Source organism: Plecotus auritus (assembly GCF_963455305.1).
Source record: "Plecotus auritus genome assembly, chromosome: 2".
NCBI classification, from domain to species: domain Eukaryota; kingdom Metazoa; phylum Chordata; class Mammalia; order Chiroptera; family Vespertilionidae; genus Plecotus; species Plecotus auritus.
Window position 1 is genome coordinate 69,273,273 of NC_137771.1, and position 25,339 is coordinate 69,298,611.

The 25,339-nt window shown below is 41.4% G+C and overlaps 1 pseudogene across 1 annotated transcript; it reads left to right on the forward strand.

Moving 5' to 3' along the window:
- The first annotated feature begins 532 nt into the window (after positions 1–532).
- LOC308241090 (guanylate-binding protein 1-like) lies at positions 533–25,043 on the forward strand (annotated as a pseudogene). Its single transcript has 10 exons — positions 533–722; positions 1,683–1,810; positions 18,215–18,324; positions 18,589–18,785; positions 19,141–19,383; positions 20,749–21,029; positions 21,785–21,997; positions 22,752–22,854; positions 23,136–23,317; positions 24,930–25,043. The product of its transcript is annotated as a guanylate-binding protein 1-like (transcript).
- Positions 25,044–25,339: the final 296 nt, after the last annotated feature.

Consider the following 25,339-nt stretch of genomic DNA (forward strand, 5'->3'; position numbering starts at 1 on the left):
AATAGCTATATACAAATTATTTTAAAAACTATGATTTGTTCAATAATGCTATGTAATGACCTACCAGGATTTATAATACACTTTGTCTGGATATACCCCTACATTCCAGAAAAGCAAGTTTAGATGGGGTAAAAGCAAGAAATGTAATATAATATAGAGTGCTCATAAAGATTCCATATGGGGATTCAGGAAGGTAAAAACTAAGAAACATAAACAAGCCAAAAACCAGCAGAGGAGAGTCAGATTCAAACTAGCAATAGATGAGATTCAGGGAATGGTTTTCCATGAGCCCACCAAATATTTAAGAAGCAGTGGAGTACCCTATAGTAGACCTTTGGTGGACTTAGGACTTATTTTGCTATGACCTGCTTTGCTGTCATTTAAAAAAAATAATAATTTCTTTAAAAACTTAGGCCATGCTGGGGAGTAGAATGTCCCCAGGTTCAGGAAGCAAAATGACTTTCTCTGCTTAGAGACTGGGAGTTCTAATCCATCCCATCTATTCCCTTGCAGACAAGGTCTCACCGTGGACATGGCCTCAGAGATCCACATGCCAGGCCCAGTGTGCCTCATTGAGAACATCAAAGGGAAACTGGTAGTTAATCAGGAAGCTTTGCAGATCCTCTCTGCCTTCACCCAGCCCCTTGTCGTGGTGGCTATTGTGGGCCTCTACCGCACTGGCAAATCCTACCTGATGAACAAGCTGGCTGGAAGGAATGAGGGTGAGTGACACCAGCTAAGCTCTGCTGAGTTGTTCTTTTCACCTACACTCACAGTATGAGCACAGAGATATGAGGAGAGAAAGTGAGAGATAGGCAGGAATATTGAAAGGTAATGTTTGGGCCATAGCTGGCTAATTATCTTCTGGGAGGTAAAGGACAGAGGTCTGTTTCTGAAATATCACCTCTTTTTCTTTTACTTAATAGCTCCTTGGAAAAAGCAAAATGTTTTCCAATCATAAAGAGGAAGACATCAATAAAATAACATATTTATATATATAAAAGCCTAAGCAACCATCGCAACTGAACAGACATCTAAACAGGTTGCGTGGGGAGACTAGTCCAGCAGGGGGTTTAGGGAGGGGTGACTAAACGACTGAGCAGCAGGCTGCGTGGGGCGACCAGGCCACAGGGGAGGGGGGCAGAAGAGGTGACCAAGCTGGCAGGGGGGTAGTTAGGGGCGACCAGGCCAGTAGAGGGGAGAAATTGGGTGTGACCAGGCTGGCAAGGGCGGCAGTATGAGGTGACCAGGCTGGCGGGGAAGGGGGCAGTTAGGGGCAATCAGGCAGGCAGTCAGATGAGCAATTAGGAGCCAGTGGTCCCGGATTGTGAGTGGGATGTCCGACTGCTGGTTTAGGCCTGGATTGGAGAGGCTGCAGGCTGAGCTGAGGGGACCCTCCCCCCCATGCATGAATTTCATGCACCGGGCCTCTAGTATATATATAAAATTATAAACTATTAAAATTTTAGTAGCATAATATTCTTGTTTAAAAAAATCATCAAGTTTTCAACCTGTGGTACCTGATACTCTTATTTTCCCATCTCTATTGCAGTTCAGATCAATACTGGTTATTCTTTGCTCCATCTCCACATCTTGCACTCCTTAAGCCCTAGCTCATTTGTCAAGAACATCTCTTATTTCCAGATCCCTCATCTATTATAACCTCTCCATTCCCCCTGCAGGCTTCTCTGTTGGATCCACGGTGCAGTCTCACATCAAGGGAATCTGGATGTGGTGTGTGCCTCATCCTGAGGAGCCAAACCACACCCTGGTTCTGCTTGACACCGAGGGACTTGGAGATGTAGAGAAGGTGAGGAACAAGGATTCCTTTTTGATCAACCTTCTCATCTCTGAACATTCTTTACAGAGATTTTTTTTGTACTTCCACTTGAACAGAGTATATCTTTATTTCCCTTTCTATATTTAATAGACAAAGTTTGGAAACCTGAAGTGAGAAAAATATTTCTAAGCCAAAGTCATGATGTGGGGCTAGGCCATTACCCAAAATGCAGAAAGACGGTGCAAATAAAATCACTGTCCCAAGTCTGATCCTGCAGAGAATAGTGATTAGTACTCAGCTCTGGCTCAGAGTTCAAATTGGGGCTCTGGCAGCTGTAGCTCTCTGACTTTGACAAAAGTAAATCTCCTTAAATCTTTGATTTTTCTTTAGTCTTACCTATCTTATCATTTGAACATACAAGAGCTTTTCCCACCTCTTTGCCGGTAAGTGTTTATTTAACAAACAGCCTCCTGGGGCATGGGGAAGTTGAAAAAGCCTTGACTTGTAATGCTTGCCAATAATCTAAATGCCCCACCATAGCTGAGTCCAAGTTCCCAAAGTGAAGTCGGGAAACCCAGTGTTTGGAATTTAACCGTCAGCTCCTGTGGGCTGGTGTAAGCTGGCTCTAGCACACAACTGGATCTTTCCCTTGAACTTCCTTGTTGTTTCGTTTTTGTTTTGCTTTTGATTTACTAAGAGTTTGTATGGTCAACCTCAATTTGTGCTTTCGTTTCCTCATTGGTAGCATGGAGATAGTTATAAATCTATCCTACAGCATTGTTTTGAGTACTAGATAAGATAATGTAGACTGCCTTGTGTATAATAAGTACTCAGACCACACTATCCCAGGCAAGTGCTTGATTTCAACATCAGCCTGGAAGCTAGCCCAGAGGGTGTCTGCTGGAGGGCCATGCATCAGAACTCCAGACCCACAGAGGGGTCTGAGCAGATCACCCAGTAGTGAATCTGAGGGTCGGATTATTCTCTGAAAGAACTTTTAGCAGAGAGCAGGTTGGGGGCCAGACAGCGTGCCCTAAGAAAGAGGCACAATCCTCCCCACCTCCCACAAAGAGGAGGAGCCCCTTCCCCCACTTGTGGAATGGCTCTGAACTGGAAATCTGCCCCGGGACTGAACATCTGGCTGGGTGGAAGGTTAGGCAGACGCCCCTTCTAGTGAGAGCCAGCTGTGCTGAAAGATTAGAGAGCCAAGTGGGGCTGGGGTGTTTTTGTTTGTTTTTTGCCCTCCTGCTTGAGGTAGGGACAAGCGGGTGCCAATGACAAAGGCAGAGCAGAGGCATTAGGAGAGGAAGTGCCTGCCTATCCCTTCTACAAGCTAAGAGCACCGCCCCCAACACCAGTCTGTTTAAATCATCCCAACCAGGACCCCTGCCCACAGAGTCCAGTTCCATGGGGGAAGGAAAGAAGTCCTGAAGCTGACTCAGCCCCTGGGCTAGGGAGGCCCCGCCCACCGACTACATGGGGATCTGCCCTGCAGGGTCATCAGGTTACCTAGGGCCAGGCAGGGACAGCAAATCACCAGAGAACTACCAAGTGGCCAGATCCAACAACACTGGAATAAAATCCAGCAAGCTCCGCAAACAGCAAATGCAAAGGTTTTTTTTTGTTTTTGGGAGGTTTGGTTTTTCTTCCTCTTTTTTCTCCCTCTCTTTTTTTTGGTATTTTCTTATTGTTATCTTTCATTTCAGTCTACTTTTTTCTCTTTCTCTTTACTTTTATGAAATTTTTAATTTAATTGTTTTCCTTTCTCTTGTATTACCCAGTTTTCTTTTCCTATTCTATATTTTATTTTATTCATTATTATTATTTTTAGGTTATTATTATTTTATACATTTTCTTCTCTTTTATTTATTTATTAAATTTTATTTTATTGCTTAAAGTATTACAAATAGTAGTACATATGTCTCCTTTTTTCCCCCATTGACCTCCCCGGGCCTACCCTACCCACCGGCACATGCCCTCTCCCCTTCCCCCTCCACCCCGTGTCTTGCATCCATTGGTTATGCTTATATCCATGCATACAAGTCCTTTGGTTGATCTCTTACCCCGCTCCCCAACCCTCCCTTGTCTTCCCACTGTAGTTTGACAGTCTGTTTGATGCTTCTTTGCCTCTGTATCTATTTTTGTTCATCAGTTTATAGTCATAATAATAAAAGGCCAAGAGGCATCATGACCAAAACGACCAAACGACTGGTCACCATGAGGTGGCATTAACCACCTCAGCCTGGGTCCGGTGGGTGGTGGCAGCATCCGGAGTGAATCAGGCTCAGGTCCCGGGTGCCTGGCAGTGGCAGGAGCAAAGCAGCCCTGGTCCCAGATGCCTGGCAGAGACCGGAGTGAAGCAGCCTGGGTCCCAGGTGCTTGGCAGCAGCCATAGCAAAGCAGCCGGGTCCTGGGTGCCAGAGGGAAACTGGTGCCGGCAGCCAGGGAAAGGAAGGCCTATTCTTGCACGAATCTTCTTGTGTCGGGCCTCTAGTGTTCTTAATATTCCACAAATGAGTGAGATCATGTGGTATTTATCTTTCACTGACTGGCTTATTTCACTTAGCATAATGTTCTCCAGTTCCATCCATGCTGTTGCAAATGGTGAGAATTCCTTCTTTTTTACAGCAGAATAGTATTCCATTGTGTAGATGTACCACATTTTCTAATCCACTCATCTGCTGATGGGCACTTAGGCTGTTTCCAAATCTTAGCTATTGTAAATTGTGCTGCTGTGAACATAAGGGTGCATATATCCTTTCTGATTGGTATTTCTGTTTTCTTGGGATATATTCCTAGAAGTGGGATCACTAGGTCAAATGGCAGTTCCATTTTTAATTTTTTGAGGAAATGCCATACTGTTTTCTGTCTTTCACAGTGGCTGCACCAGTCTGCATTCCCACCACCAGTGAAGGAGGGGTCCTCCCTCGCCCTCCTTGCATCCTCTCCAACACTTGTTGTTTGTTAATTTTTTGATGATAGCCATTCTGGCAAGTGTAAGATGGTACCTCATTGTTGTTTTGATTTGCATCTCTCAGATGATTAGTGACTTTGAGCATGTTTCATATATCTCTTGGCTTTCTGTATGTCCTCTTTCAAAAAGTGTCTATTTAGGTCCTTTGCACATTTTTTGATTGGATTTGTATGAATTCCCTGTAAATGTTGGAGATTAAACACTTGTCAGTGATAATATTGGCAAATATGTTCTCCCATGCAGTGGGCTTTCTTGTTGTTTTGTTGATGGTTTCTTTTGCTGTGCAGAAGCTTTTTATTTTGATGTAGTCCCATTTGTATATTTTCTCCTTAGTTTCCATTGCTCTAGGAGTGGTATCGGTGAAGACATTGCTTTAGCATATGTCTGAGATTTCATTGACTTTGGAATCCTTTAAGATTTTTATGGTTTTCCACCTTACATTTAAGTCCTTTATCCATTTTGAGTTTATTTTTGTGTATGGTGTAAGTTGGTGGTCTAGTTTCATTTTTTTTGCAAGTATCTGTCCAATTTTTCCAATACCAATTATTGAAGAGACTGTCTTGACTCCATTATATGCTCTTGCCTCCTTTGTCAAATATTAATTGAGCATAGTGGCTTGTTTTTGTTTCTGAGTTCTCTGTTCTGTTCCACTGGTTTATGTCTGTTTTTGTGCCAGTACCAGACAGTTTTGAGAACAGTGGCTTTGTAGTATAGCTTGGTATCTGGTATTGTGATCCCTCTAACATTGTTCTTCTTTCACAAGATTGATGCAGCTATTTGGGGTCTTTTTAAATTCCAGATGAATTTTTGGATAGATTTTCCTAGGTCTTTGAAGTATGACATTGGTATTTTAATGGGGATTGCATTGAATTTATAGATTGCTTTGGGTAGTATGGACATTTTGATGATGTTGATTCTACCAATCCATGAACATGGTATATTCCTCCATTTGTTTTTGTCTTCCTCTATCTCTTTTTTCAGAGTCCTAAAATTTTCTGAGTCCAGGTCTTTTATCTCCTTGGTTAAATTTATTCCTAGGTATTTTAATTTTTTTGTTGCAATGATAAATGGGATTGCTTTTTTAGTTTATCTTTCTGTGAGTTCATTATTTGTGTATAGAAAAGCCATAGATTTCTGGGTGTTAATTTTTTATCCTGCTACATTACTGAATTCATTTATTAAGTCTAGTAGATTTTTGATGGAGTCTTTGGGGTTTTCTATGTACAATATCAAGCCATCCGCAATTAAGGACAGTCTTACTTCTTCTTTTCCAATTTTATTTCTTCTTCTTGTCTGATCACAATGGCTAGTACTTCCAGTACTATGTCGAACAGGAGTGGTGAAAGTGGGCATCCCTGTCTTGTTCCTGTTCATAGGGGAAATGGTTTTAGTTTTTGCCCATTGAGTATGATGTTGGCTGTGGGTTTGTCATATATAGCTTTTATTATGTTGAGGTATGATCCTTCTATTCCCAACTTGCTAAGACTTTTTACCAAGAAAGGGTGTTGGATTTTCTTCATCAATGGATATGATTATATGTTTTTTACCTCTCAGTTTGTTTATGTGGTGTACCATGTGTATTGATTTGCGGATATTGTACCATCCTTGAACTCCAGAATAAATTCAACTTGGTATGACCTTTTTAATATAATGCTGGATTCGATATGCTAGAATTTTGTTGAGAATTTTGGCATCTATGTTCATGAGGGATATTGGCATATAATTCCCTTTCTTTGTACTGTCTTTATCTGATTTTGGAATTAGGGTAAAGGTGGCTTTGTAGAAAGAACTTGGAAGTATTCCTTTCTCTTGATTTTTTTGGAATAGTCTGAGGGAGATAGGTTTTATTTCTTCTTTGAATGTTTGATAAAACTGCTGTGAAGCCGTCTGATCCAGGGCTTTTGTTTGTTGGAAGTTTTTTGATTACTACTTCAACATCCTCCTTAGATATCGGCCTATTGAGATTTTTTTATTCCTCCGGGTTGAGTTTTGGAAGGTCATATTTTTCTAGGGATATGTCCATTTCTTCTAGGTTGACCAGTTTGTTGCAATAGAGATGCTCATACTATTTTTTTTAATGATTCTTTGTATTTCTGTGGGGTCTGTTGTTATTTTGCCTCTTTTGTTTCTGATTTTGTTTATTTGGGTCCTCTCTCTTTGCTTCTTGGAAAGCCTTGCTAGAGCTTCATCAATTTTGTCTATCCTTTCAATGAACCAGATCTTGGTTTCATTAATCTTTTGTATTGTTTTTTTTTTTTTTTTTTTGGCCTCTATGTCACTTATTTCTGCTTTGATCTTTATTATCTCCTTCCTTCTGCTCACTCTGGGCTTTTCTTGTTGCTCTCTTTCTAATTCTTCAAGTTGCAGAGTTAGATAGTTTATTACCAGTTTTTCTTGTTTTTTTGAGGTAGGCCTGTAATGCTATGAACTTCACTCTCAGGACTGCTTTCACTGTGTCAATAGATTTTGGATTGTTGTGTTTTAATTGTCACTCATTTCCAGGAAGTTTTTTATTTCTTCTTTGATCTTTGGTAACCCACTCATTGTTTTTTTTTTTTTTTAAATAAATCTTTATTCAGATTATTACAATTATTTCTCCTTTTTCCCCCCATAGCTCCCCTCCACCCAGTTCCCACCCCACCTTCTGCCCTTACCACCCCCCCACTGTCCTCATCCATAGGTGTATGATTTTTGTCCAGTCACTTCATGAACACCCCCATACCCCTTTCCCCCTGAGAATTATCAGTCCACTCCCTTTCTATGCCCCTGATTCTATTATATTCACCAGATTATTCTGTTCCTCAGGTTTTTAATTCACTTGATTTTTAGGTTCACTTGTTGATAGATATGTATTTGTTGTTCATAATTTTTCTCTTTACTTTTTTCTTCTTCCTCTTCTTTAAGAATACCTTTCAGCATTTCATATAATACTGGTTTGGTGGTGATGAACTCCTTTAGCTTTTTCTTATCTGTGAAGCTCTTTATCTGCCCTTCAATTCTGAATGATAGCTTTGCTGGGTAGAGTAATCTTGGTTGTAGGTTCTTGCTATTCATCACATTGAAAATTTCTTGCCACTCCCGTCTGGCCTGCATAGTTTCTGTTGAGAAATCAGCTGACAGTCGTATGGGTGCTCCCTTGTAGGTAACTAACTGTTTTTCTCTTGCTGCTTTTAATATTCTCTCTTTGTCTTTTGCTCTTGGCATTTTAATTATAATGTGTCTTGGTGTGGTCCTCTTTGGATTCCTTTTGTTTGGGGTTCTGTGCGCTTCCAGGACTTGTAAGTCTATTTCTTTCACCAGGTGGGGGAAGTTTTCGGTCATTATTTCTTCAAATAGGTTTTCAGTATCTTGCGCTCTCTCTTCTTCTGGCATCCCCATAATTCTGATGTTGGTACGCTTGAAGTTGTCCCAGAGTCTTCTTACACTATCTTCAACTTTTTGGATTTTTTTTTTTGCTTTTTGCTTTTTCGGTTGAGTGTTTTTTGCTTCTTTGTATTTCAATTCTTTGACTTGATTTTTGTGTTCCTCTTGTCTGTTTTTGGGTCTCTGTATAATATTTTTTATTTCAGTCAGTGTATGTTTAATTTCTAGTTGGTCCTTTTTCATATCTTCGAGGGTCTCGTTATATTTATCGGCCTTTTCTAGGATATTCTTAAAAAGCCTTATAACCATGGTTTTGAATTCTATATCCAGTCGTTTGTTTTCCTCCATTTCTTTCGTTTGTGATCTGATTCTTTGAGGCCGCATTTTCACTGCTTCCCTGAGTTGGTAAGGTAGATTTGTGTGCTAGGTTTCCAATATGGCCCAGTGGGTCTGCCTCCCCAGTTAACCTGAGGTGGACACTCTTGGTGCACCCCTTTGTGGACTGTGTGTACAGCCTTGTTGTAATTAAGTCTTGTTTGTTGTTGGTATCACTGGGAAGAATTGACCTCCAGGCCAGTTGGCTGTAAGGATCAGCTGTGTCTATGCTGGGAGAAGTTCGGTGCTGGAGACAGCCTTATAGGATTAGACTTGCCAAATTGCAATAGCCTCTGTGCTCAGCTTGGATGGGGTGGAGTCTCAGTCTTGGCTTCCTGTCAGCCTTACCCTTGCGCACACGTGCGCGCCCTCAGACCTCCACCTTCCCTGGCTCCTGAGTCTCTTCCCGAGAGTCCAGACTCCCCCCACAAGAGCGTGGGTCCCCAGGGGCTCACCTGGAACCGGGGTTCAGTGCAGTCAGAACTGAGGCCCAGTGGAGTCAGGAACCTCCGACTCCCTTCCACTAGGGAAAGCCTGTGGCAACCTCCACAGCCTTTGTGCGCACTGGCGTGCGCGCGCGCGCTTTCAGTCCTCCGCCTTCCCCGGCTCCTGGGTCTCCACCCGAGAGTCTAGATTCCCCCCACAAGAACGTGGGTCCCCAGGGGCTCGCCTGGAACTGGGGTTCACTGCAGTCAGAACTGGGGCTCAGTGCATTCAGGAGCCTCTGACTCCCTTCCACTAGGGAAAGCCTGTGGCAACCTCTGCAGCCTTTGTGCTCACTGGCGCGGCGCGTTTTCAGTCCTCCGCCTTCCCTGGCTCCCGAGTCTCCGCCCAAGAGTCCAGACTCCCCCCGTAAGAGCGTGGGTCCCCAGGGGCTCGCCTGGAACTGGGGTTCAGTGCAGTCAGAACTGGGGTTCAGTGCGGTCGGGGGCTTCCTTGCCCCTTCCGCCAGAGAAAGTCAGCCAGGCTCTCAGCCGCCCTTCCTCTCTGCGTGCACAAAGACCCTTTGCCGTACCTCCAATTCTCTGTGAGCTTTTCTCTTTCCTTCTAGTTGTAGAATTTTCACTCAGCCAGCTTTCCTGTGGTTCTGGATGGTGTCCATTCTGTCTTTTAGTTGTAGTTTTGAAATTGTTGTGCGAGGCAGCAGTTTAGGTGCTTACCTATGCCGCCATCTTGGTTTTTTGCCCCACTCATTGTTTAATAGTATGCTATTCAGCCTCCAAGTGTTTGATTTTTTGTGATTGTGTTTATTGTAGTTGATTTCTAATTTTATGCCATTGTGATCTGAGAAGATGCTTGATATGATTTCAATCTTCTTGAATTTAGAGAGACTTTGCCTGTGTCCCAATGTGTGGTCTATCTTAAAATGTCCCATGTGTGCTGGAGAAGAATGTATATTTTGTATCTTTGGGGTGGAATGTTCTAAAGATGTCAATTAAGTCTATCTGATCTAATGAGTCATTTAGGATTGCTGTTTCTTTGCTAATTTTTTGTCAAGAGGATTTATCCAGTGATGTTAATGGGGTGTTAAAGTCTCCTACTATGATTATATTGCTGTTAATCTCTCCTCTGATATCTTCCAGAAGTTTTTTTTTTTATGTATTTGGGTGCTCCTGCATTGGGTGCATATATGTTTACCAGCGTTATATCCTCTTGTGGTATTGATCTCTTTAGAATTATGAAGTGGCCTTCCTTATCTCTTGTTATGGTCTTCACTTTGAGGTCTAACTTGTGAGACATAAGTGTTGCTACCCCAGCTTTTTTTTTTTTTTTTTTCATTTCCATTTGCTTGATAGATATTTTACATCCCTTCACTTTCAGTCTCTGTGAGTCTCTTGTTCTGAGGTGGCTCTTTTGTAGACAGCATATATATGGGTCATGATTTCTTATCCATTCAGCCACTGATGTCTTTTGATTGGAGCATTTAATCCATTTACATTTAACGTTATTATTGATAAGTACTTGTCTGTAGCCATTTCTGTACTTTATGCCTTTATTCCTTCCTCACTTTCGATTCTTTTTACAGCATTCCCTTTAGCATTTTTTTGCATTGCTGGCTTGGTAGTGATAAACTCCCTTAGCACTTTTTTGTCTGAGAAGCTCATGATTTCCCCTTCATTTGGACTGATAGTCTTGCTGGATAAAGTATTCTTAGATTTAGTCATTTGCTTTGCATCACTTTGTATACTTTCTTCCATTTCCTTCTAGGTTGGTATGTTTCTATGAAGAAATCATTTGATAATCTAAGAAAGGATTCTTTGTAGGTAACTCTCTGTCTCTCTCTTGTAGCCTTTAACATTCTCTCTTTGTCATTAACATTTTCCATTGTAATTATGACATGTGTTGGTGTGGTTCTTTTGTGATTCATCTTGCTTGGGACTCTCTGTACTTGTGTGAATTTTTTCTTTCCCATATCAGGGAAGTTTTCTGTCATAATTTATTCCAATAGATTCTCTAATCCTTGGTGCTCTTCTTGTTCTTCTGGCACCCCTATTATACATCTGTTACTTCGTTTCATGTTGTCTCAAAGCTCCCTTAGGCTCTACTCCTGCTTTTTAATATTTTTTTCTTTTTAGTGTTCAGTTTGGGCTTCTTTCCTTACCTTATCTTTTAAGTCACTAAATCGGTCCTCTTCTTCTTCTAGTCTACTGTTGAAACCTTCCATAGCATTTTTCATTGTAGCTATATCACTTTTGATTTCTTCCTGATTCTTGCATAGGTTGTTGATTTTCTCATCCATCTGGTGTATGAACTGTATGACTAATACACTGAATTCTTTTTCTGTCATACTGCATGCCTTCATTTCACTTATTTCCTTTCTTGCCGATTCTTCTTTTTCTTTCCTCTGGGGATTGTTTGATTGTCTCCCCATTCTAACTCACCAGAAGGTCCAAATGCCAAGTTGCAGGGTCCTGACCATGTGCAATGGGAGTGTCATGCCACCTGAGTGTCACTGAAGAGCTCCAAGGCATGTGGCACCAGGATGTGTGGGTGCCATGGGTCGTGGGAGCCACACACGCTAAGAATCAGTCACCAGTGCTCAGTGTGACCTCATTTCTGCACCTAGAATCAGGGGCCTCACATGTGCCATGCTGAAAAAAAATCCCTGTTGGCGTGCACCAAAAATCAGAGTCCTTAGCATGTGCCAGGTGTCAGAGTCCCTGTGTGCATGCACTGAGAATCGAGTACCGGAGTCTCAGTCACCTGGTGTGGCCTCACGCCGAGAATCAGGGTCCCTGTGTGCACGTGTGCCAAGAATTGGAGTCACAGGTGCTCAGTGTGTGTGCACTGAGAATCAGGGGTTGCGTGCGTACACTATGAGAAACAGAGTCCCCGTGCACACACGCTGAGAGTCAAGTCACAGGTGCTCAGTGCTGCCTCTCACATGGAGAATCATGGTCCCTGGTCTGCTTCAGGGGCCAGGTTGCACAGCTGCCCTGTGTCAGCAGGAGGCCCACTCATGCACTGTGGGAAACAGACTCCCATGTGCATGCTACCAGAGTCAAAGTTAAGTCACACAGCTGCCTTGTGTCGGCAGGAGGCCTGCTTGTATGGAGCGGGTCTGGCAGGTCCTATGCTGCCGCAGCGGGCTGGCGGGGAGGGGGGTGGGTTCTGTGACTCACAGAAAACTGCAGCCAGGATGTCTGGAGTCTTGGTGTCCATGGTTCTGCAGATGTGGTCACAGGCCTTTGTCCTGAGTGGTTGTTGGGTCCCAGCTTGTGTCTGAGACCAGATTGGGTGGTGGTGAGGTTAGGATCCTAGTCACAAGCAGTCCTGTTCTTTAAGATGGCATGGTCTCTGTGCACATGCTGGCCACCCCAGAGTGTCTGTGGTGGCAGCTGGGTTTTGCAGTCCAAGAATGCCCGGTCTGGCAGCCCCCCGGAAGACCTGCAGGATCTAACTGTTCCTAGCTCACACACACACACACACACACACACACATCCACACACATCCACACACTCTTTTTTTGCTCCCTCACTTTCTCACATATTCTCCCTCCCTGCCTTCTTGTTGGCCGCCATATTTCAACCCCTTATCTTTTATTTTTTATATTTATCCTATTTCTGAACTCTTCCTTCTTTGCTTTCATATTCGCTTTTTTTCTTCTTTAGTTCTTTTTGTCTGTGTCTTCTAGTATTCTTTCTTGCAGGGGTGTTTTTTGTTTGTGTTTTAAGTGTTTTTGATGTGGTTGTTTTTATTATTGTGATTGTTTTTAAAAAATATGAAAATATGTTGTTTTTGTGTTGTTTTGGGTTTGGTCTGGTTTTGCTTTGTTTTGTTTTGTCAACACCTTTATCAGGGTTGGCACGCTTGGTGAGGGTTGAGACTCACAGTCAATAAGCCTGAGGGCTGAGCCCACCTACAAATGGGACAATAGCAGTTAAGACCCAAATTCAACAGAAGAGCTCACATAACCCATACAATGGTCATTCCTAGAGCACCCGGCTCAGAAGATCAAGGAGACTGCACCACTGGGTCCCACAGGACACCTACTGCATAAGGCCACCATCCAAGACTGAGAGTCATAACATACCTACCTAAACTAGCAATCTTGAGAAAGAAGAACAAAGTTGGAGGGATCACAATACTGGATATCAAACTATACTACAAAGCCACTGTAATAAAAACTATCTGGTACTGACACAAGAACAGACAAATAGATCAATAGAACAGAACAGAGACCCCAGAAATCAACCCACACCATTATGGTCAATTTTTTTTAATCCTTGCCTGAGGATATCTTTTTCCATTTCTTTTCAGAGAGTGTAGAAGGGACAGTGGGGGGAAGAGAGAGACAGAGAGACAGAGACAGAGAAACATCAATGTGAAAGAGACACATAGACTGGTTGCCTACCACATAAGCCTGACCAGGGATAGGGAGCAAACCCACAACCAAGGTACATGCCCTTGACTGGGAATCAAACCCAAGACCCTTCAGTGCTGGGGCCAATGCTCTAATCACTGAGCACACCAGCCAGGGCTGGTCAATTAATCTTTGAAGGGAGGCAAGAACATACAATGGAGTAAAGGCAGTCTCTTCAATAAATGGTGTTAGGAAAATTGGACAGATACATGAAAAAATATTAAAGTAGACCACCAACTTACACCATTCAAAAGAGTAAATTCAAAAGGAGTAAAAGACTTAAATGTAAGTCAAGAAACCATAAAACTCCAAGAAGAGACCAGAGGCAGTAAAATCTCAGACATCTCATGTAGCAGAATTTTCTTACATCTTTTAGGGCAGGGGTTCTCAACCTTCTTAATGCCTTGACCCTTTAATACAGTTCCTCATGTTATGGTGACCCCCAACCATAAAATTATTTTCGTTGCTACTTCATAACTGTAATTTTGCTACTGTTATGAATCGTGATGTAAATGTCTGATATGCAGGATGTCTTAGGCGACCCCTGTGAAAGGGTCATTCGACCCCCAAAGGGGTCGCGACCCACAGGTTGAGAACCGCGTTCTAGGGCAAGAGAAACAAAAGATAAAAAATAAAACAAGTGAGACATCAAATTATAAAGCTTTTGCATAGCAAAAGAAGCCATCACCTAAATGAAAGGGTACCAAAGAACAAATTTGCCAATAATACATCTGATAAGAGTTCAATTTCCAAAGTATGTAAAGAACTCATACAACTCAACTAAAGGAAAACAATCCAGTTAAAAAATGGGCAAAGGATCTGAATAGACACTTCCCCAAAGAGGACATACAGATGGCCAGGAGACATATGAAAAAATGCTCAATGTCACCAATCATCAGAGAGATGCAAATTAAAACTATAGTGAGGTACCACCTCACACCAGCCAGAATGGCTACCATCAACAAATCAATAAACAACAAGTGCTGGCAAATATGCGGAGAAAAGGCAACCCCAGTGTACTCTTGGTGGGAATGCAGATTGGTACAGCCATATAGAAAACAGTATAGAGTCTCCTCAAAAAGTAAAAAATGGAACTGCCATTTGACCCACCAATCCTACTTCTGTAAATATATTCTAAGAATCCAAAAACACCAATCAGAAAGAATATATGCACCTTTATGTACATAGCAGCATTTTTTACAATAGCTAAGATCTGGAAACAGCCCAAGTGCCCATCAGTAGGTTAGTGGATAAAAACCTGTGGTATATTTACACAATAAAATACTATGCAACTGTAAAAAAGAAGGATTTCTTACCCTTTGCAAGAGCATGAATGGACCTGGAGACCATTATGCTAAGTGAAATAAGCCAGTCAGAGAAGGAAAAAGATCACATGATCTCACTTATATGTGGAATCTAAAGAACAAAATAAATTGATGAACTAAATAGGTCCAGAGGCATGGGTGCATGGAACAGACTGACAGATCTCAGAGAGGAGGGGAGTGGGCAGGGGGAGGGATGGAAAGAGATTAACCAAAGAACTTATATTAGTGGCCCACTGCACAGATTCGTGAACATTGAAAGGAAATTAATTGGAAGAAATATTTTAATATCACTATTCTCCCTTTCTCTATAATAGAAATGACAACCAAATTCACAATCAACAATGACAGATTGAAACACACACGTCCGATTGGCATCAGTGAGAGCTTTATATGCATCATGCATGCACGAGTCAACTTAGCCTTTTATAGATATAGAAAAACTTGCTTAATTAGACCTGCTTTCTGATGTAGCTAAACTTTTTCCAGACCAGTGAAGCACCCCAACTTCTCTTTCACGTAACTGTCAGCAACACAGCAGTAAATATCAACATGAAGCAGATTATTATTGTAGATCACACAGGGAGAACAAAAGGTGAAATATTTAACTGCAGCAGTGTTTGACTATATTTTGTGCAGTGATAAAACCTGAAATCATTTTCAAGGTCCACCATTTCTTACTTCTTTTCAGTTGGGTCAAGTTTCTAAGCTTTCTAAATCTCTGGCTAATGAAAAGAAAATAGGATTCCACTGCTTCTCCTATCTACCTACTCCAGGACTTCTGTGAGGATCAAATGAGATGAGGCAAGGGAAAAGGCTTCACAGACATTTGGTTAAAGTGTGAAATGTTTGCACCTGGCTATAAAGCAAGTCGTGTTCCTGGGCTGAAGAAACTCCAAGGAGGCTAGTTTCTAGGGAGAGGAAGCCAGGCATTGCTATGTGACGTCATTACCCAGCACCCACAGTGACCATTTCCAGGATGGGCTGGGCTGTGGGCCACATTTTGCACGATGGGGTCTGCATCAGCTGTGATTTGGTGGGTTGTTGCTCCAAGGTGGTAGCAGGGCCTGTTTCTCACTTGGGGGAAGCCGAGTGTTGTTTTGTGGGCACCAGGTCTGCGGTGCCATTTCTCTGTAAATGGCTAGTGTACATCATGGCAGCTCCTGCGTTGAGCGTTTTCCCCTGGTGGTCAGTGTGCATCATAGCTGCCAGTTGGACAGTCAGACACTTAGCATATAAGCTTTTTATATATAGATACTAGAGGCCCAGTGCACAAAAATTCATGCACTCAAGGGGGTCCCTCAGCCCGGCCTGTGCCCTCCCGCAGTCTGGGACCCCTTGGGGGATTTCCACCTGCCAGCTTAGGCCTGCAGTTGGACATCCTTAGCACTGCTGAGGAAGGGGGAGAGGCTCCTGACACCACTGCTGCACTCCCAGCCAACAGCCTGGCCTGTGTGTGAGTGGAGCTCCCCCTATCGGAGTGCACTGACCACTAGGGGGCAGCTCCTGCATTGAGCATCTGCCCCCTGGTGGTCAATGTGTGTCATAGCGACTGGTTGTTCTGCTGTTAGGGTCAATTTGCATGTTACCCTTTTATTATATAGGCTATGCATAGTAAAAGAACACAGATAATAGTGTGGGTAAGGCCTGAGGTAGGGCGGGGTCTGGGTGAAGGGGGAAGTGGGGTAAAAATAAGGGACATATGTAATATTACCAACAATAAAAAATAAACTTGAAGAAAAAAGCATCAAATGATCTGGGATCCAGAGAGACAAGTCATCCCAAATCTGAGGAAAATATCATACAGTACATAAAATTCATATACACTGAAATATTATTTTATATAGAGTTTAATGCATGTTTTATAATTGATTAATAATTATAAGCAAACAAACTCCAGTTTAGTCAAAACAAACTTTCATTTTTAGGTAGGTAGTCTTTTCCCTAAAAATTAATATCCTTATATAACTTGTTTGGAAAAACCTATACTATATTTGCCATTTTGTAAATATGATAGGATAATTAATATTACATGTTGTACAAACCTCCAAATTTCAGTGACTTTTTTTTACAATTAATTGCCATCATTGCAAAGCTGCATATATTTTAAATTAAAATAGAACATTTAAGAAGATAATAAAATATTAATGTTGACTTAGATTACCATATATAATGATGACAAAAGTCTGAGTATGTAAGTTGATGAAGACAATTTGAGTCAAAGATACAACTCTTATGGACAGCATTTCTTTCACTGCTGCTAAGAGAGAATGGGACATTCTGGGACTATAGAGAAGCCCGCCTTTCTTGGTGAGTGCAGCAAGTCTTGTGTTCTTTACATGTGGAGGGATCTTCCTGCAGGAGCTGAGCACTGTGTACAGCATGTGGAGGAGGAGGAGTCCAGCCCAAGATGCACCACTGGTCTCAGGGATCCTCAGGTGGAGGCAGAGGCAGGTGGCACAGCTGGCAGCTGGAGAGGCCCGAGTGGAGAGGAGGAAACAGCTCTACTTTAGGACCCAGGTCCACCCCTGAGGAGGGGACCATCAGGGCGTGGCTCCTAGCATCCAGGTGGGTCTGGAACAGCAGCTTGTGAAGTGGAGATTTTCACAGCCTCTTCCAGGGACCTGAGGGTCTTTATCATCTCCACCATCTCCTCTGCTTGTCTGGAGCATTTGGATCTCTCTCCCTTCAGTTCGTGAACCAAGGATGTAATTTCCTGCTTCAGCGCCCAGTAGGACATGGTGACCTTTCTGCAAGCATCGGCAAGGCTGGGTATATTTAATGACTCTTTCTCATGCCTGGCATTGTCTAAGAATGACTCTATCCCCCTGCATTCCTCTTTAGCCGCGCTCAACTTAATGAGTTGGCATTTCTCCTCCATCTGTCCAGCCAGTGCCTTTGCCAGGTGTACTTCACATCTTACATAAGGTCGACTCTGAACAGACGGAACAAATCTGATTATAAATATGAGACCCACCAAGAAGCCGATGACAGGTGGACACGCCAATATCTCCCATTGGAGGATGTGGACAGGGAAGCATGGACTCTGACCATTGGGCAGCAGCCCCACGCCCTCCTTACCCAGCTTCCCAAGAATGGGCTCTGAGCCCAGCTCTATAGAGGACCACAGCACCTCCATAGACCATCAATACAGGACTGCCGGGTCACCATGGAGCCTCCAGCCACAACAGAACCAATGACATCCCGACATTTCACTTAGAACCAGCCAGCAAGGGCGACCCTCATTGGTCATCGGTGATATGGTTGAGATAGGGAAAGATTTGTAAAAACATATGCCAAATATCCAATGACATTCAATAGTCATTACCATGTATGTTTTTGTAACAGTATAAATTATAGTGAAAATAGCATCAAAAATTATCAATGCTAATGACAGAGCTATTCTATTCAAAGTTATATGTTTCTCAAAATCATTTTTGTTTGTTCATTTAACATTGTAGGTCAGGGGCTTATTTTTAATGATTGCTCATCTGGGAATGCCATGAAACATGACTTACATTTGTTTTGACTTCTAGGGTGACCAGAACAATGATACTCAGATCTTTGCACTGGCAATACTATTGAGTAGTACCTTTGTTTACAACACCATGAACAAAATTGACCAGAGGACTATCGATCTATTGCAGTATCCTTTTATGATCCAGGATGGCACCAAAGCCAGAGAAAACTCTTCTATGCACCAGCTGTGTTTATGAACCTTTTGAATCAAACACAAAAATAAAAATGTGATAAACATTAAAAGTACAAGAAAAACAGCCCTTATATTTACTGATGTTATGAAGAATTGGTTACAACCCAAAGAGAACATAATGGTATAGGGATGTAAGGATTGCAATACGGGCTTAGATGCAGTCCTATTTCCAACCAGTTTTCCTTAATTATATCTCAGTTGTGTAATAGAACTGTCAAATCATCTCAGGACAGTATTGCCACCTGATCTTAATGGGGTTGAAGATGCAGCTGATGCTGTGAGCTTCTGTCCAGACTTAGTGTGGGCTGTGAGAGATTTCTACCTATCCCTGGAAGCAGATGGGAAGCACATCACAGCAGATGACTACCTGGAGAACTCGTTGAAGCTGAAAGAAGGTAACAGGGACTTCAGTTTTGGAAAGAAAGAGAAAAGTAACATAAGAATATCTCTGTTTGTAAGTGGTTACATTTATAGTTTCCGATATTTAATCACTTGATTAAACTGCCAAGTAAATAATGAACACTACTAATTTAAAGTGAGCTATTAGATTTAATATGAGATTGTATTACTCACTGTTCTTGGAGCAAATTACTTTTCTTTCTTTTTTTCCATGATGGGTTACCTTTTAACTTTTTGCTTAGTTTGTGGAGATGTGTTGAAATAGATAACATCAGGCAAATTTATTCATGGGAAATACATTAAAATGAATGCTAGTTCTATACTAAATAAAGCCCCTTTTTCCTTCCCCAGACACTGATGAAAATCATCAAAATTTCAATTTGCCCCGTCATTGCATACAGACATTCTTTGCAAGAAAGAAATGCTTTGTCTTTGACTCGCCCACTCACCGGAAGAAGCTTGCCCATCTTCTGACACTGCATAACGATGACCTGGATCCTGACTTTGTGCAACAAGTGGCAGATTTCTGTTTCTACATCCTTCGCCATTCCAAGACAAAAACTCTTTCAGGAGGCATCAAGGTCAATGGACCTCGTGAGTATCTTCCTTAGGATGTTCCTTCAACTCAACATAAAGACTGGGACACTGTTAAAAGTTTCTCCTTCCACTGTCAATGTTGAAAATCCTTCATCAGTTACGACCAAGAAAATTATATGAATCACATTATTAAGTTCCAGTGGGTACCCAAAACATTCCTACTGATTCTTTTAGTAATGCCACTAAAGTAGTATAAAATAGCAATATCATCTGAAGGAAAGGTCAGGTTAAAGAGTTCTATTCATAAGTGGTCCATTGTTGGACTAGACTAACCACATAAGTTGGCAACATTCTTCCATGAATATAGTGGATACTTATTATGTGTCACAGCCTTAGATAAGCACAAGACAACATATAGGTTGTCTGTAAAAATAAAACTTACTTGATACAAACATTAAGCAAACAGAGACTCAAGTTGTCTAGAGCTTTAAAGGAAATCTAAGCAAACATCTTGGACCAGATTTTTTTCTAAAGACACCATGCTCAGAACTCTATGAATTATTGCTATACTCTTGAGCAATGATTTTCAACCGGTGTGCCTCAAAAATTCTTAAAACATGCAATACCCGACTGTTTAGTCAGGGGCACTGACTTCTTTTCCTTCAGAATGTCAAATAAAAATATGACAACAATTAACACAACAATAGCCAACCGGTAAGAATGATTCTAAATTATACCTATTTTTTGGGGATCGACAATAAAAAACAAACATATTTTGGTGTGCAGCAGAATTTTAGTAATATTTTATGTGTGCCATGAGATGAAAAAGGTTGAAAATCACTGTTCTAAAAGGATGGTGAATGCAAACAAAAGTATGCAAGGGATAAGGAAGACAAATAGGAAAGTTCTAACAAAGAGTAAAGGCGAGCCAGTCTAATCTGCTCACTTTGTGTTTTTTCAGCTAATACTCATACCAGCTTTACATACTGAAGTGGCAGAGAAAAGGGAATTCTGAAGGAAAATGAAACCTGAGGAAGAGGGAAAGAAAGGAAAGAATAAAGAGGCAAAAAAGGCCTAAAACCGTCTAATAAAATGAATAGGCATAACTTTAACCATTTCCTCATTTCTCAATAGAAAAAGGATGGCATGAGGATGATTACATAGATCTTGATATTCCTCCTTTGAACACTTTCTTTTCCCCAAGGATGATCTGGCTTCTTAGTCACACCATTTTCAAACAAACAAACAAACAAACAAACAAACAAATGAAAACAACCACGTATTTGAGCCACTTGAACACTGTGCAGAATACTGAAAAAGCTCAGGGAATGCATTGTTAAATTAACATTCTCAGAACTATCCAATTTTAGAGCATGCCCTTTTTTTCTGCAAATAATGCAAGTGTCTCTTTCCTCTGTGAAGGTCTAGAAAGCCTGGTGCTGACCTATGTTAATGCCATCAGCAGTGGGAACCTGCCCTGCATGGAGAATACAGTCTTGGCCTTGGCCCAAATCAAGAACTCCACTGCAGTACAAAAGGCCATTGCCCACTATGACCAGCAGATGGGCCAGAAGGTTCAGCTGCCCACGGAAAACCTCCAAGAGCTGCTGGACCTGCACAGGACCAGTGAGAAGGAAGCCATCGAAGTCTTCATCAAGCATTCCTTCAAGGATGTGGACCAAAGGTTCCAGAAGGAATTAGAGGTAATTAATATTCTTTGCTCTAGCTCCTGGGGCTTACATGTAATACAAGTATTGCAATGAAATGCAAAATGGGGACTTAAGGAAAGCAATTCTTACTAGATTGGAAAATAATGACTCTTACTTATATGACTCTCACTTTTATTCTGAAAACAAATAAACAACATGCAACTACTCTAAGTTGTATGGACTTAATACTTTCACACACACACAACACACCATGTTACACCCATGGACAAATTTTTTAAAATTAATCTTATGCTTTAAAAATTGCATTCATAAAGTATTAATTAACTTTCTTTTTATATTAATCAAGTACACAGAATTGCCAAATGGTTCTAATAAAATATCATGTCTCCAGGTTTAATAGCATCCACTCATATCATTCTAACCAATTATTCCACTGCGCCTCCTTGTTGGGAATCCAAGGCCCAGGAAAATGCAGAAACAAGGAATGGTCATAAATGAGTAGGTTATATGCAAAATTAGGGCCTGAGATTAGGTATCTGTAGTCTTAAGATCACATCTAAAGCAGAAATATCAAGAGAAATGGTTTTCAGGAGATTTGGAACACAAAACTGAAGTCATTTTTCTATACCATAACATCCTTGGAACTTTCCTAGGCTTGGTAGGAAGGATACAGTCTTGCTGTTGTTCTCTAGTTTCTAGAAAATCAATAGAGACTCTCTCTGAGAATCATTTATAGAAATACTGAAGTATTGCTAACATCTTTTCCATGGGCCTTTGCTCCTTTGAAGACCCTGCTGGAAGCAAAACAAGATGACTTTCGTAAGCAGAACTTGGAGGCATCATCAGATCGTTGCTCAGCTTTACTTCAAGATATTTTTGGTCCTCTAGAAGAATATGTGAAGCAGGGGGTTTATTCAAAGCCTGGAGGGCACCGCCTCTTCATTCAGAAGAGAGAAGAGCTGAAGGCAAAGTACTATCAGGAGCCCAGGAAAGGAATACAGGTATTCCTAGTTTCATGTATTAATTGTGGGAAATTGTTGGGGGTTTGGAGTGGGGAAGGGCTTCTTTCAAAATCCAGTGAAGATAGGAAGAAAGTAAGTATACTCTAATGATAGCTGTAGAATTAACTGAACTACCACCATAATCACCAGACTTTTTCTGCAACATCAACATTCATTGCAACACAGGGATTTTTTTGGTTACATAGGACAGAATTGCAGTAATTGAAACCAACAGGAAAAAGGAGTAATTCATTGGCTTACATGAAACATTTAAATTTAGTTGCAACTACAGCTACACTCAGGAATTTAAACAATGGCATCAATTTTCTCCTTCCTTTTTTTCTTTCCGACTCCCACTTAGTTTTCTGTTCTTTTTTCCTACTGGCTTCATTCTCAGGCATGGCAGCAAAGAGGACACCAACATCTGCAAGCTTACCTAGTTCTTTTGCCCTCAGTCTCAGAGGAGAGAGAGCATTTTCCCCAGCATCCGTATCAGTCTTTAAAACATCCATATTGAGCATTTTCTCACCTGCACCAAATCCTTTTATACCAAGTGAACTTGGGTGCTCTGATTAGCCAGCCCAGAGTTTGTGCCCACTCCTGTGACAGAAGAGGCTTGATTGACAATTCCACTGAGTGCAGGCTGAGCAGTTCTGGAGAGGAAAAGATGCGGGGAAGAAAAAGAAATAAAAAGGTTTACAACATGCCCAATCACCATTTCCTACTTTTAACTGCATGGCTTTGGGGTTCCTAGGCGGAAGAAGCTCTGCAAAACTATTTACAGTCCAAGGAGTCTGTGAGTGATGCCATTCTACAGACAGACCTGGTTCTCACCGCGAAGGAAAAGGAGAGGAAAGGTGAGAGGAAAATGGAAGAAATGCAAGATAGAACTTTCTGTACATTTTTAATTAATTTGGCCTGGTTTACCTGGGATCTTTAAACTAGAGCAAGAAGGGCAAAGATGACTTTTAGCTCTTCAAGCTTTATCTGAGTAGGGTGTGTACTGTCATCTGAAAAGGCAAAATGGCCCCAGGGAATTTTCTCTATGAAGCAGTAATAAGCAATAAGCAATAAGAGCAGGAGACAGAAGGAAGGACACTTTAATCCTAGAGGAGTATGTCATTTTCTTCTTTCTCAGAAGCATATTTGAAAGCAGAGGCTACAAAGACTGAAGCACGAAGGTTGGAGGAGATTAAAAGGAAGAACCAGCAAATGATGGAGGAGAGGGAGAGACAGCATCAGGAGCAACTGAGACAAATGGAGATAAACAGAGCCCAACAGCTGGCACAGCAACAGAAGGCTCTGGAACGTCAGCTCCAGGTACTCACCCGCTATTTCATCTCATCATTTTAATCATACCTCCCTCTCTGTATTGATTAGAGCATGAAACAGTGACTAAGAGGGAGAGACAGCATAACTTTATGGCTCAGAGCAAGGACTCTGGAGTCAGACAGCCTGGTAAGAAGCCCAGCTCCACGTCTTATTAAATATATGGTTTGGGCAAGTTATCTGTGCCTTAGTTTCCACTTGTGGAAAATGGAGACAGTATTAACACTTCTTTTATAGGGTAATTTAATAATTAAGTGAGTAAATATTTGTGTTTAGATTAGTGCTGAGCACAGAATAAGCACTGTACTTTGTTAAATAAGGATATTTATAACTCACAGTAGTTAGTCTTTTTTGTTAAGTGGTTAATTGCTATAGACAATCTTTTCCTTTGGTCATAGATTACTTTGTTAAACTGATTTCATATTAATGAATCTATGTCCCTGTCTTTGCCTCAATTGTCACTGGTTCTGAGGCTTTTAACTTGCAGAGTTTGTTTCATCCAAGCCCTCAATAAGCAGTAGTTCCTACGTAGCAAATACTCTACAAAGTACTTTATGTGCATTCTCTCATCTAATCTGTTCATTGTGAAGCAGAACCTTTATGTCTCCATTTTTCTCCTTAAAAACATTAGGTTCCAAAGAGATAACTAATTGTCATTATCACACAGCCTAGAAAGTTATCCAAGCTGCCTTCCCAGAGAATGAGAACTGCAGTATTTTTATTTCTGCAAACCTAGTATGAATTCTTATGTGAACACTTCCCCCAGGGTGACCAGTCTACCTGGAGGTCCTAGTTTTCCAGATGCTCCAAGACATTTTTGTGAATACAGATCTACACTGAAGGGCAGGAGGGTCACCCTGGGGTTCTTGCTCTCCTCAGTCTTTCATCTACTCTGCCCTATAACTGTGGAGACCAGAAACAAATTCCCTGATCTAAGGTTCAGACTCCTCACCGGATTGTGGTTGTCACTTAGACACCCAGTTGTTGTATTTGCCTTTCCTCAAAGAATTAGATCTGACTTTCCTCTGTGTAGAAATGAAAACTGAAGTCAAGTTATGACTCAGATTGCCCAAGGAGGAAGGGGGAAGGGACTTCAGGATGCAATTCTGGAAACACCAATCCTTCAGGATTTGAGAGATGGTGATGTTTCTGCAGCTAGAGAAAGAGATATGGGAGAATTATTCAGGTAGGAAACCAAACATGAGAAGTAAAATGGTCATGAATAAAAAGGAGAATTTAGGGACTGTCCTATGTTACTGATGGCTTAAAATAAGTGAGGATATGCCCTAGTTGGTTTGGCTCAGTGGATAGAGCATCGGCCTGCAGACTGAAGGGTCCTAGGTTCGATTCTGGTCAAGGGCACATGCCAGGTTGTGGGCTTGATTCCTAGTAGGGGGCATGCAGGAGGCAGCCGATCAATCATTCTCATCATTGATGTTTCTGTCTCTCTTTCCCTCCCTCTCTGAAATCAATAAAAAAAATATATTTTAAAAAAGTAAGTGAGGATAGTCAATGATTTTGGCTTATCCTCCCCACCCCGCACTCCCAGTGATGTGGACATTACTTTTTGTTAAGCTCTTTAGTTTTATTTGTCATTCTTCAGGAAGAGGCTGCAAAGAAGAGGGAGAGAGAAGAGGCTGCAATAAGAAAACTTCAGAATGAGATTCAGCAACTAAGACAAGCAAAATCATGAAATGATGACTGTATCTTACTCTAAAGCTAAACATCTGAACTTCTTTTCATGTTCATTTTTCACTGAAGGTAGAAAGAAGCAAGAAAGTATAAAAGTGGGACAATTACCATTTAAATAAAAGTTACAATAATTATATCAAACTTTTGTATTGTTATAAAGTTATGATGCTCATAATTGGTAAAATGTGCATTTCAATAGTTTCAATAATGATTACTTCCTTGAAAAGATTCTGAATTGTATAACAGAGGGCATTTGATCACTTTCTCTTCTGTCTCAATGCCATCTCTCTAATTTTCTCAGGGGGGATTGAAAGTGACCGA